Source organism: Triticum aestivum, chromosome 1D, assembly GCF_018294505.1.
Source record: "Triticum aestivum cultivar Chinese Spring chromosome 1D, IWGSC CS RefSeq v2.1, whole genome shotgun sequence".
Taxonomy (NCBI): domain Eukaryota; kingdom Viridiplantae; phylum Streptophyta; class Magnoliopsida; order Poales; family Poaceae; genus Triticum; species Triticum aestivum.
In genome coordinates, this window is record NC_057796.1 from 396,805,703 (window position 1) to 396,817,864 (window position 12,162).

Sequence of the window (12,162 nt, forward strand, 5' to 3'; positions counted from 1 at the left end):
TCATGAAAAACTTGTTGGACATCCGGTTGATCTCGCTGAATTTGATCTATTGTTGTACTATATTTATTTGCATGTTATGTGTGGATGATTTGTGCTATTTTTTATACGAACTTTGATGAAACCCGTCGTATTTGCATGAATTTCATTCGGTTAGTTGGAACAATGTTTGAAATGTAATTGGACATGTGCGCACAGTTTGGGATGGTCGGCTCCCGTATCCGCATCCACGGACTGCCCCCTGTTCGCGGGCGGATGCCAGAGCGAATTTGCAGATCAGCATTGTAGATGCCCTTACAAAATAATCTAAACAAGTATTTCAGACCAGCAGAAAGTCTACAAACATCGAGCTAGATCTCCCACTACTAGAAAACAGGTTATTAATGGCGCACCTATTTTGGCTACTAATGGCGCACATTAGGTGCGCCATTACTAGCACGCCATTAGTAAGTTTTAGTAATGGCGCACATTTGATGCGCCATTACTATCCCAGACAGTAATGGCACACCTAATAGTGCGCCATTACTAACCCTTAGGTGCCCCACTAGTAATAAAGCCAAGTGCGCCACTAGTAACCTTAGAGGTGCGCCGCTAGCTAAAAAGCTAGGTGCGCCACCAATAAAGGCTGAAATGCGCCACTAATAGTATATTTGGAAAACAAAAAAAAATACAAATTTACAAAAAACAACCTATAAGTAAAAATAATTTAAAAACAAAAAATGAAATAGAACCATCATTTTTATTATAGCAAGAATATTACCATGTCTTTATAAGTATCCAATAAAAAGAAAATTGCACAGAAATAAAACAAAATCCTATAACTAATCTTCTACTCCCTCCGTCCAAGAATACCTCTCGCAAGGGGAGGAAATTTTGAACTGAAGTGCATTTTACATTACAACCCGTCATATTTCAAATCAAAATCAATCGAGTCCACGTCCGATCGGCAACAGCGCCTCGTCCTGGCATCGAGGAGAGCCAGAACTCATCTCTTCAGTAGCTCGTCACCACCCTCCCGGCAGCCTCCGACATCACGTACCCACCCTCCCGGCGTCGACCAACTGCTTTGAGGTAGCAGATTCCTCCTCTGTGTCTGCTCCTGCAATTAACACTTTGAATGCAATTAACAATTTGAATGTTAACATGGGGCAAAGACAAGATGGATCAGTATATAACAATGGAGTACATGCACAATTAGATGTTCAAGCTGTTTAATGTCACTCCCATCATCACAATTTCATCTCAGGAAATGGAGTAGAATAGATTTAATTGGATGTTTGCATGATATGGTTACTTACAAGTGTCAGGGCTATTACGGTTAGTTAAGTAATTGCACCAGATTAAAGAGGAGCCAAAGAATTTACAAGTGGTCTAGTGCATATGCAAGTGCAAGTTACTCAGTTAAAATTCAGTACTCCATTGCCCAAAATAATTCAGTTAAAATTTTGTTAAAAGATCACTGAATTAACCAAGTACTTCAGGTCAGGTCCAGTTACTCAATGCATAATTTCTAAACCTATCATCAATGGAAGGTCACCAATTTTAATTGAGCAAACACACTGAGCTTATGCATAACACATTAGCTGCGGAAAGTACTCACCTTGCGGTGATTATTTCACAGGGATAAACCTCCAAATATAACCACTATACCACACTATATAAATTGTGAATCAAGGAACTGCTGCAATTGACATGAGAAGATCAACAATATATGCTCACCTCCAGGAACAAAGTCAGCTCCATATATATGCTAGCTCCAGGGTAAATATGCCACAATATCACACCTTGTGAAAAGAGCATCTTATTAAACAGTCGGTCACAAACATTCTAATTTCTTAACATAATTACAGTAAGTTACTTACTTGCGGTATACACAGGGGATAATTATCATATTAATTACCTTGTTTGAGGTAAATTAATTGCTAAAGTTAACATAAAAATGTAAATTAGATGAACTGTAAACTGTTCAAGGAAACAGAAAGTGCAAACCGCATAACAAACAAAAATAGCAAGATTAGCCTCTTGTTTACCATTAAGTTTGGACTTTGGACAAAACGTGTTTTGATTGATCATACAGTAGATTTACGGGGCATCTCGCTGAAGGACGGGTCCTTGGCGATCTGCTCCGCCATCTCCTTGATGCTCGGGTCCTGCGCCCACACCACAACAAAATCCACGATTCAAGTTAATTGTCACAGAAATTCCCATGAAATCGAAACAAATTCACAGGAAATTCGAGCTTGTGTAAATAAATATTCCCAAGAACTCAACTTTGACAATGGAGAGAACAGAGCAGAGTATTTCTAGTTTTGCAGGAACTGTAAAATGCTTCAGTAGAGCTTGGTTACATTGAGCAAGTTCGAATATGTTAAAATGGACGCGAATATCTTTATTGAAACCCAACCAAATTAACAACCAATTCAAACCTGTAGTATAAGTAAAATCCTCCAAGAACTCGCATTTGAAAATGAACAGAACAAAACAGAGTATGAAACTGTAAACTCTTCATTCAGAGAATTCAGTATAAGCGCTTGGTTACATTCAGCAAGTTCATCATGGTGGAGAAGTCGAAGGGGCTGGCCGGAGCAGCCCCCCTGCGCGCGGGCTGCCGCCTCTGCTCCTCCACCACAAGTTACAGTCATACACATTAAACTGATATTAAGTTATATTACCTCTCAATGAGTGTAACTATGAACTACTGAACCCCATTTAGATCAGTAATGCATTTTATTTCTATCGTCTACCTACCATAGTTGGATATTAACCAATCATAACAATATCTATATGACATGGCTAAACAAATTGACGATCCCAAAAAATGCTCGAGAAACTCTGAGCGTACTCATTGATAGGGAGCAAAGTATTACATCATATACCTGTATATCCTAGAGACATTAGCACAGCGCCACCCAAAGTCTTGTATAGCAGTCTCAAGTTCAGAATTGCTCATATACCCATGAATCATTTCTTCCCTAAATTTGTTGGAAAAACCATTGCGGGGCATGTTTCAACAAATATTCCCACGCAAGAACATGAATAGAAAGTGAAAGCTCTGATTACGAAGCATACGTGATCTCAGGCTTATCCTGAAGAAGAGTACGCGAAACGACCCATGTTTTTCATCGATGATACCTGGTTAACAATAGCAGATTATTACTTGGGTGAACACCATATGCTAGAAATTGCATGTGAAGTCTATGAAGAATGAATAGACGACCAAATCGATGCTGATTTTTTTCTATTCTTATTTTTTCAGGGAGCTGAATTAATCTATGGCAGGAAAGTGGCAGATCGATATGCGGCCGTGACTGATAAAGCAAGTTTGGGGAAAGAGAGAAGATTTTCATTTGGTAACATTAATTGCGGGAGCTGAATTAACATGTGGCCAGCAAGTGGCAAATGGATGCATAGTCTTGACTGATAGAGCAAGTTTGGTGACAGACAGAGAGAAGATATGTGCCATTTCAGGAATCTAGGTTTACGAATTAGTGTAGGAGTCACTCCAAATCAATCATCCGGAGAGCTCTTGCTCTTCATCACTGCCACTGCCAGTGCACTGACAGTCTGTCTTAACACCAGTCCCAGTCCATGAATAACAGCGGCATAATCCACGAATTCAAGCCAACTAACGGATCCGCGTCCTATCGAGCTAGCCACATGTACGATATCGGTCGCCGGTCCAGCACGCGCGGCGTGCGTCGCTAAGCGCAAGGCCCCGGGAAACGGAATCCAGAGGACGGACACGGAGGGTGTGAGAGCGGAGAGAACCTAAGGGAGACGGGTCGAGGCCGCCTCTCGCGGCGGCCGGGATGGGGAGCGAGGCGAAGGGGCGGAGGAGGAGGAGGAGGAGGAGCGGGGGCGGAGCAGGGCGAGGTCGCCGTTGCTGCGGGAGATGGCGGCTGGATCCGCGCCGATACGGGGCGGGGGAGGCCACCGTGGCTGGTGGCGGAGGGGGTGGCACCTGTGAAGCTCGTGGGGCGGATCTGGCCGGTTCCCGGCGAGTGGAGACGGCGGCGGCTCCACCACTGCCAGATCCAGCGCCGCCGCTGCCTTCCGATCCGTCGCCGCCGAGCTCGGGCTCCTTGGCTGCGACTGCCGCGAGGAGGCACGAAGGGGACCGAAGAGAGAGGAGGGCAAGGGCCGCCGCGCAGGAAGAGGAGGCAGCACCTGCCTACAAAACCACAATGGTGGATGGATCGGGGCTGGGGCGAGGCCGAGAGACGTGTGTGTGTGTGTGTGTGTGCGGGGTGAGGGAGAAGAGGATAGGGTTCCGTGCGAGAGAGAGAGGAGAGAGATGGTGGACGGTCGGGCTGCGGCACTTACCTACAAAACCACAATGGCGCACCTCCTAAGCAATGCGCCATTAGTATCAAAAATAGCAATGGCGCATCAGGGAAAAGTGCGCCATTACTATGTCCAGAAGTGGGTCAAAGCTTGGTCAAACATAGTATTGGCGCACTTTTTACTAGGTGCACCATTACTATTTTAGATACTAATGGCGCACTATGTATAGGTGCGCCATTACTATATAGTAGTGGCGCATCACATGTATAATGCGCCATTAGTGTCTATATTATCTATAGCCTGTTTTCTAGTAGTGTCCTAGATAGAACTCTCCATTCAGTCGAGTCGCAGCTATCCCTTGTTGGAGTTACCAGGGTCAACGTAGCACAAGTTTGAGCCACAAAAATTAGGAGAAGATGATCATACCTTGATCTAATGGTGCAGCCATCTTCCCTTCTTAGTCCTTCACCACCTAGAGATTGACCTGCTGTGTGTTTGGTTTGGTCCTTCTTGATGCTTCAGTTCTTGAGCTTGATCGGTAGCCTTAGCTTCAGTGTTTGGTCCTTCACCACTGGGAAGCCTTTTAACGGCCGCACGGGGAAGAAGGGGCTCTCAACATCCGACCATCTTACTACGAGTTATCTTCTGCGTGGAAAGGCATACGCAAGCTATTTGACACATGTTAGCCGTATAAATTCAAATAATTCAAAATTTTCTGGCGATATTTGATTTTTTCGCTAGGTAACGGAAGGGCCGGTTTTTGACCGGTTTCTGAAAATCTCGGCCGAGAAAAAACCCTGTCGTCCTCCGTGAAGAAAGAGCTCCTTTATGGTGATTGGGGTAGTACTGGGAGTACTTTCGAGTACTTACCCCTCTGATTTTTATTAGCCGTCCGATCTGGTGGGGGATTAAAAATGAATAAACCTAATTAGTTTAATTAGAGAAGGGCATAATGGTCCAGGGTAAAAAAAATTCAACCGATCACGTCCACGACCAGAACTACGTCTAGATCTAGTAGGTCAAGTCCTTGTTCTCGTCCTCTTCCTTCTGTCCGACGAGCCAGGCAAGAGGAACTAATTCACCGTCGTCGGTGTCGTTCTCGTCCTCCTCCTGGTCCCCTTCACTATAAAAGACGTGGTTGGCGGCAGGAAGAAGAATAAGGCGTGACATCTACGGCGGCAGTGTCGACGGTGATGGCGGCGGCGCTATAGGAGAAAGCCCCCCGCTGATCCCATCGCTTCCGGACTTGCATCCTAAGGTATGAATCGCCCGAATCTCAACTCCTCCCTCTTTGATTGGCCCGCTGGAAGTGACTGTTGGCAGGAACTCCAACTTCCCCGTAGATGGATCTATACTCTGCGGTTGGCCCCTCGGTTAGGCCGCCGGGAGATATCAAGCATGGTTGTTTTGAAAGTAGGCTTGTTTTTCTTGATGCAGCAGGAGATATCAATGCCTGCGGGAGATATCACCATAAACTTACTTTGATTCATAGCCTGCACTTCCTACTTAGATTTGTTTAGTCATCATTGATTTAGGTTTCCCTAGTGCATGCAATTCAATTTAGAAATTTTCATCATCCATGGTCACTTCACTAGTTTATGGGGGACCCAGTTTATGGACGTTTATGATCGCTTGCCATAACATGTACAAGGAGCAAAGTTTAAAATGCCACGCAAGATTTTGTACTGGGTTTTGCATGCATTTATGTTTGTCCTTTCAGATTTTTATTCGTCCGAATTGTGATGCAGGAAGACATGGTGGATGTAAGTCATGAGTCAATGATGGAGTACTATCATATTGCCAACAAGATGTTTAATAGTGAGGATGAAGGTTATACATTCTATAATAAATATGGTCTTGAGAAAGGTTTTAGTGTCCGGAGAAGCTATGTCGAGTGGGATGGATCCAACTGCCATATAATTTTAAGGAAATTTGTGTGTAGTCGTGAAGGGGTTCATGAACAGAAGCACATGAAGAGGAAGATGGAAGATAGAAAGAGGAGGCCACAGAGTATAAATCGTGTAGGGTGTAAAGCTAAATTAGTGATTGCAAGACAGGGGAAAACATGTCAGTGGTGTGTCAAGGATTTCATCGATGAACACAACCATCCTCTAGCCCCACGGGATCTGTCGTGTCTTTTGCGTTCACACAGAAGAATTAGCGATGAGCAGAAAGCGGACATTGCAGACATGGAAAAATCTGGGATCAGAAAACACCATATTATGGATATTATGTGCATGCAATACGGTGGATATGATGAGGTTGGATGCATTATGAGGGACATTTACAATTTCTGCCATGCTAACAAGCAGGAAACAATTTCTTCCGGTGATGCTGAAACGGTGATCAATCACATGGTGGCGAGGCAAGAGCAAGATTCACATTTTTTCTTCAGGTACTTGGTTGATGAAGCTGGCCATCTGAAGGGACTGTTCTGTTGTGATAGTCAATCCCGACTTGACTACGAGGCTTTCGGAGACGTTATTGTTTTTGATAGCACATACAGAACAAATAAGTACAATCTGCCATTTGTGCCATTTGTCGGGTTGAATCACCACCGCAACATCGTTATTTTGCATGTGGTATATATCATTTCACATGAAACAAGCCAGGCATACGAGTGGATGTTACGGAACTTTTTTGATGCTATGGGACAGAAGCATCCTATATCTGTGATCACGGATGGGGACCTGCAATGCAGAGAGCAATCAGGGTGGTGTGGCCTGACTCAAACCATAGGCTCTGTATATGGTACATTCAACAGAACATTGTACACCATCTGCATGATGACGCGGTAAAGGAGGAATTCAGATCTTTCATATATGATACATCTTCCATTGAAGAGCATGAGAGAAAATGGTTACACTTCTTACAACAGAATAAATTAACAAGTGAGGACTCCTGGCTGCATCAGATGTATAAGATGAGAAAACTGTGGTGTGCTCCATATCTTGAGGGCCGTTGTTTCCTATGTTGAGCAGCAATCAGCGGAGTGAGAGTTTAAATTCGGTGCTACATACGCATCTTGAGGCTAAGATGACGTTGTTTCAAATGCTAGAGCACTATGAGCGTTGCCTTGCGTCGCGACGCTTGAACGAGGCTCTGCAAGACGTCGAGGCCTTACCTTTGAATATGACATGCCTTCCTATTTTTGGTACACACTACATCTATGTGTTAACCTTGTTCTTACATGAAACTACCTCTCTTCTGTATCCTGCATCAATCACTTACGATGAGTCACCTTTATTCATTGCATATTGCATATTATTTCTAGCCTGTTGCCATGTATTGCTTCTAATTTGGTCAAATACATTTGTTAGGGCACCCTTTTAATTTGGCAGAGTGATATTGGTTTCATCTTTCATATGGTTTCTCAAGCACCTTGTGCTTACTTTACACTTTATACATCATAAATGTCAAAATGGCTTGTCGTACTGTTTTTCATACATATTCCATCCTCCTATCATGCGGCTGCCTTACATGAAAGTAGTGTTCGTCAGTATCATGCATCAATGAGTTCTGAAGAGCAAATTTTATTCCTTTTTCTTGTGGGTTTGACTTGACAAGGCAAAATCAAGGAAGAGGAAGGAAAAGAGTAAGGAAGGCGATGATGGTGGTCCTCTGCAGCAACATAAACGGAGCATCTGTACCGATTCTCCTTGTACTGATAGTGCATTACAAGGTCCAAGTCTCCGCTCCCCTACTCCACCATCCAAGGTGCTTGCTCTAACTTGGCAGTGTGATATCTGGTTGCATGTTGCATATGGTGTCTAGCTTGTATTGCTCCTAATTAGTGTAAACTGCATCTGCTTAGCTTACACATGATACATGTGAATATGACACGCTTTCCTGTTTTTGGTACATACTATATCTGTCTATCACACCATGTTCTTACGTGAAACTACTCTTCTTGTGTAACCTGCATCAGTCACTTATGATGGGACACCTTTAAGTTGGCAGTGTGATATTGGTTTGCGTCTTGAATATGATTTCTAGCATGTATTGCTTCTAGTTTGATGAACACCACCTATGACGAGACAGTTTTAACTTGGCAGAGTGATACTGATTACACCTTCCATATGGTGTCTAGTTTGCAGTGCTTCTAATTTGTTGAAGTGCCTTCTGCTTAGTTACCACATCATAAGTGTGAATATGTCAAGCCGTCCATTTTTCCATACATATTCCATCCTCGTATCATGACTTTGCCTTTCATCAGAGTAGTGTTTGTTAGTATCATGCATGAATGAGTTTTGAAGAGCGAATTATATTCCTTTTTCTTGTCGGTTTAACCTCACAATGCAAAATCAATAAAGCTGAAGAAATTGGCAAGGCATTGGATGATGGTGGTCCTTCCGAGCAACTGAAACAGAGGTTCTCTACAGATTCTACTCCGCCATCCTCCCAACAAGATTCGCAAGACAACGCAAGGCTAGATAGTCAACGTAGCTGTGTAGATGATGAGCACATCTCCCCTACTCCACCATCACAGGTGCTTGCTCTAACTTGGCACTATTGTATGTGGTTGCATGTTGCGTATGATGTCTAGGTTGTATTTCTTCTAACTTTGTTGAATTGCATCTTCTTACTTTACACATAATGCCTGTGAATATGACATATGTTCCTATTTCTAGAACATACTATATCTGATCACACGATGTTCTTACATCAGACTACTGTTCTTGCATATCCCGCATCAGTCACTTATGATAAGGCACCTTTAAGTCGCCACTTTGATATTGGTTGTGTCTTGCATATGATTTCTAGCATGTACTGCTTCTAATTTATTGAAACGCCATACAGTTTGAACTTGGCAGAGTGATATTGGTTGCATCTTTCATATGGTGTCTAGCTTGCAGTGTTTCTAATTTATTGAAATGCCTTCTGCTCAGTTACCACGTCATAGGTGTGAATATGTCACGCCATCCTGTTTTTCATACATATTCCATCCTCGCATCATGTGTTTTCCTTTCATCCGAGTAGTGTTCGTCAGTATCATGCATGAATGAGTTCTGAAGAGCGAATTTTATTCATTTTTCTTATCAGTTTGACTTCACAATGAAAAATCATTACAGCTGAAGGAAATTAGTCCGACAGTGGATGATGGTGGTCCTTCGGAGCAACTCAAATAGGGGGTCTCTACAGATTCTACTCCACCATCCTCCCAACAAGATTCGCAAGACAACACACGGCTGGACAGCCAACGTAGCTGTGTAGATGATGAGCACATCTCCCCTACTCCACCATCAGAGGTGCTTGCTCTAACTTGGCACTATTATATGTGGTTGCATGTTGCGTATGATGTCTAGCTTGTATTGCTTCTAACTTTGTTGAATTGCATCTGCTTACTTTACACATAATGCCTGTGAATATGACACGTGTTCCTGTTTCTAGAACATACATGTACATGATGAGCACATCTCCCCTACTCCACCATCACAGGTGCTTGCTCTAACTTGGAACTATTATATGTGGTTGTGTTTTCCGTATGATGTCTAGTTTCTATTGCTTCTGATTATGTGGAATTGCATCTGCGTAGCTTACAACTTATACCTGCAACGATCACTTACCCATAAGACACATTTAAGTTGGGACAGTGATGTAGGTTGCATCTTGCATTGTTTTCTAGCTTGTACTGCTTCTAATTTCTTGAAATGGCACTTACGACGAGACACTTTTTACCTGATAGAGTGATATTGGTTGCATGTTCATATGGTGCCTAGCTTTCATTTCTTCTAATTTTTTTGAAATGCCTTCCGCTTACTGTTTTTTCATACATATTCCATCCTCCTATCGTACGTGTGAATATGAAACATTGTCTTTTTTGTATATATTCCAAACTCCTATCCTGCGCTTGCCTTACATCAAAGTAGTGTTCGTCTATATCATGCATCAACCAGTTATGCAGAGCTAATTTTATTCATCTTCTTGTGGTTTTGACTTCATAAGGCAATATCAGAAAATAGGAAGGAAAAGAGTAAGTTAGGGGATGTTGGTGGTCCTCCGCACCGACGCAAACAGAGACTCTCTAGATTTGCCACTGCTACTGCTAATGAAGTTCAAGTCCCAAGTCTACATGATGAGTTCATCTCCCGTACTCCACCATCGCAGGTGCTTGCTCTAAGTTGACAGTGTGATAATTAGTTTCATGTTGCATATGTTGTCTAGCCTGTATTTCTTCTATTTTGATTAAATTGCACCTACTGAGTTTATACGTTATACATGTGCATATGACATGGCTTTCTGTGTCTAGAATACACTGCATCTATCTATCATACCATGTTCTTACACCAAAGTACTGCTGTTGTGTATCCCGCATCAGTCACTCATGATTGGACGCTTTTAACATGGCCGTTTGATAGTGGTTGCATCTTGCATTGATTTCTATGTTGTACTGCTTCTAATTTTTCGAATTGCCACTTATGACAAGACACTTTTAACTTGGCAGAGTAATATTGGTTGCATCTTTCATATGGTGTCTAGCTTGCGTTACTTCTATTTTCTTGAAAATCCTTTTGCTTAGTTTACACATCGTAGCTGTGAATATGTCATGTCGTCCTATTTTTCTTACATATTCCATCCTCATACGGTTTTCTTACATCAAAGTATTGCTTGTCTGTATCATGCATCAATGAGTTCTGAAGAGCGATTTTATTCTTTTGTGTTGTGGGTACGGCTTGACATGGCAAAGTCAAAAAAGAGCAAGGAAAATAATATAGTAGGGAGTGGTGTTACTCGTCGGGTGAAACGGAAAAGGAACTGCCGTCGAGATTCTGCTGGTACTTATAGTGCAGTAGAAGGTCCAAGTCCACCGGCTAAATCTACAAACACAGTATCACCTGCTCCACCAGCTGCAGCATCCGCTTCAACTGTACCAGCATCTCAACGAGCTACTCGGTTGTTTGCTCCGGAACTGGCCAGTTCCCAAGCTTCCTTCACACATAACACTACTTCCGAAGCACTGCTTACACAACAGGACTTGGCAAGATCAGATGAACCTCATGAGCATCAACGCCAAGACGGTACCTAACCGAGTCAAGTTGCAGTTGCATGCTCCTTTATATGTACTCTCACAGTTTGATGTACACTAACACTTTCCATATTCGTTGTTGAACTAGCACCACGGCGCAAGCGGAAACAAACATTAGGGATAATGCTTGATAGATTAACAAAATCTAAAGGAGGAAGAATGGAGATCCATTTTGAGGCAGATTTAAAAAGGCCACGTGATGCTACAGAGTCAGCCAAGTTAGTATCAGAGGCAGCCGTTGCCGTTAGGTGTCATGCACATATCCTCCCAACGTCGATCCAGTACAGGAATGAGAAAGACAATACCTAGTTTAACACCTTCCTTGACCATTTATCCGTAAGTAATGTTATTCATCACAATTAGTGATATTGTCTTGCTCTGTCCCATACTTTCTAGCTTCCTCCTAATAAGACTCACATTGTTTTTTCAACATATGAGGTTCAAGTTGGATCCGAAAGATTATGCAACTAAACAAGCATGCACTCATGTTTTTCAGTCTGCTCTGCGACAGTAGCGGTACCACCTTAGAAAATCTCACTTTGAAGGCAAGGCTAACAATGAAATCGCCCAAACATCTCCAGTGGAATATATTATAGATGAAGACTGGACAACCCTCGTTAAACACTGGTCCGATCCAAAGTATTAGGTAGGCTATATGTATTTGATCAGACCACATATTGAACTTGTATTTATGTATGTGCCTTACAAGTGTATCTTCTTCTAGGCTAACTGTTTGAAGAACAAGACCAACCGTTCTAAAGTGAAATTCCAACAAACAACAGGATCTCGTAGCTATATTGCACACTGCGAGGCTCTTGTAAATAGATGCTACTTCCTTCTTTTTTCTGTGCCAC

At 42.7% G+C, this 12,162-nt stretch overlaps 1 long non-coding RNA gene across 1 annotated transcript; it reads right to left on the reverse strand.

The window, feature by feature from the left end:
- Positions 1-1,626: 1,626 nt before the first annotated feature.
- Positions 1,627-2,950, reverse strand: LOC123170949 (uncharacterized). The gene is made up of 3 exons (XR_006485262.1): positions 2,874-2,950; positions 2,028-2,147; positions 1,627-1,781 (listed from the first exon to the last, which is right to left on the reverse strand). It is a non-coding gene; the product is annotated as an uncharacterized lncRNA (long non-coding RNA).
- Between the last annotated feature and the right edge of the window lie 9,212 nt (positions 2,951-12,162).